We start from the raw sequence: 1,884 nt of genomic DNA, 5'->3' as shown, positions 1-1,884 counted from the left end.
TTTTTTTTATTTCGTCTGATGTGCGAGTATTAAACCTTGGTACTTCCCTGTGATGCAGAAAAGCTACACATTTATTACAATTTATTCTCAAACTCAAAGAAGTAGCTGAAGATATTTAGAAGGTTGTTGCTGCCTATGACCGCAAAATTGCTTATGGTGTGCTCAGCCATCAGCTGAAGCAGTTTGTGGTAGATGAGAACAAGGTTGTACTCATTATTCCAGGTCCCGATACCAGATTCAATGATGCTGAATTTCAAGAAATGTATGACTTTCTTACTGCTAGATCTCAGTCATCCTATCTGATCTATTTGGCTATGTAAATATTTATATCCCTTTCTTTCTTTTATTTGTTGTTTTCTGAATCATAACTTATTTTGCTTTGCTACAGATAGCTAGCTTGGACATGTGTTGTTCTGAACTAAGAATTTCATTCTTATGTGTAATTTAAACCCAATGAATGAAAGAATGGAAGTTGAATTCTCAATTGGAGTTTAAATTTGAGTTAAATTTGAATTTCAGTTTGACTTCGACTTGACTTTGCTGTGACTTTGACTTCCATTTGATTTGACTTTGACTTGAGTTCAATTTGACCTGACTTGACTTTGATGCAGTCAGATTTTTCAGATTTAGCCATTCAGCCATTTCAGCAAATCTGAATCTATATTTTTTTTATATTATAATTTAAATCTGAGACCCACGGTTAAGGGTCTGTACCTCGTTACCATTAAAATACGTCGTTATTTTGAGACCCACGGCTTAAGGTCGTACAAGACAGCGACGCTTTATCAGAGACCCCAACAGAGACGGTTGGAAGTAGTCGTATAATACGTATATATGACTTGTTCTGACGGTCGCGGAACTTCTGTTTTCCACTAGTGCCTGCAAAGCTCCCTTCAAATCTTGCACAACTCTTCTTCATACCACTACCTTTTGTTTGAACATTACGATGTACACATGGTACACAATTCTGAGCCAAATATATATATGCTTCACAAACATTTAGCATCTCAAAAATTTCCACAGGTTCAAACGGCTGACCTTCATTAGAAGGTTCAAAAACGGGGAAGAGTTACCCAGACCTTATGGTTCGAAGCATGAATAAGCCGTAGATACTCGTTCTTGATGTAATACTTGGTAGTTCCAAGTTCAAGTAGTTTCTGACGAAAACGCCATAACTTCTTTTGGACAGACTGAACCATGTAGACTTGGTGAATATGAGCAGCAGTTTGAGCACTTAACAAATCCTTCAGTGAAAAATCCGGAGTACCAACAGTGTATGGCATTGGACCGCGCTCTGAAAGTGTTTGTACAACTATCACATTAGAGAAGGTCTCTCGATGGTTCTTCCCTTTTGTTTCCTTCAAATCAAACGTAGAATCAACAATTCCTTTGCGTCCGCAGGCAGAAACAAGATTAGCTGTTCTACTAGAAGGAAATTTCGGACTAGGATCTGAAAATGTTCCAAGAGCATCTCCTAACGTTACTAGAGAACCAATAGTACTCCGCTTTCTTCCACAAAAAGCATCCCAGTGAAGTGCAGTCTATTCATTGACATTACCGAAAGTGAGACTACCAGATTTACCAACATTTTCATATACAGTAGTTGAAGATTTCCTTTTAGGCTCCAAAATAGCTTGTTTAACGTTGATTTTTGCTGAGAAACGAAGTATTATTTTTCCAGCAGCAGTTGATCTCGTGAATGCAGCCTTGTCGCCGTCCATGTATCTGGCAGGAACTCTAATTACGAAGATAACATTTTAGTTTGTCTTGAGCAACAAAAATTTCGCCAAGAAGGACTTCAAATTTTCCATTAGTATCAGCATTAAGGTTTGGAAACTCTGTATTTAAGGCGCCACATACAACTGACTCCCAAATATCAGGTTG

At 37.8% G+C, this 1,884-nt stretch overlaps 1 long non-coding RNA gene across 2 annotated transcripts in view; it reads left to right on the top strand.

Annotated features, from left to right (window-relative positions):
- The window catches only part of LOC113300311, a 4,398-nt gene extending 3,874 nt beyond the window's left edge, over positions 1-524 (top strand). For both annotated transcript variants that reach the window (XR_003335710.1, XR_003335709.1), the window contains exons 10-11: positions 59-262; positions 389-524. This is a non-coding gene — a long non-coding RNA (uncharacterized LOC113300311). The remainder of the gene's footprint in view (positions 1-58; positions 263-388) is intronic.
- Positions 525-1,884: the final 1,360 nt, after the last annotated feature.

Source organism: Papaver somniferum, chromosome 7 (genome assembly GCF_003573695.1).
Source record: "Papaver somniferum cultivar HN1 chromosome 7, ASM357369v1, whole genome shotgun sequence".
In the NCBI taxonomy this organism is placed as follows: domain Eukaryota; kingdom Viridiplantae; phylum Streptophyta; class Magnoliopsida; order Ranunculales; family Papaveraceae; genus Papaver; species Papaver somniferum.
This window is presented reverse-complemented; position numbering and strand designations above follow the sequence as displayed.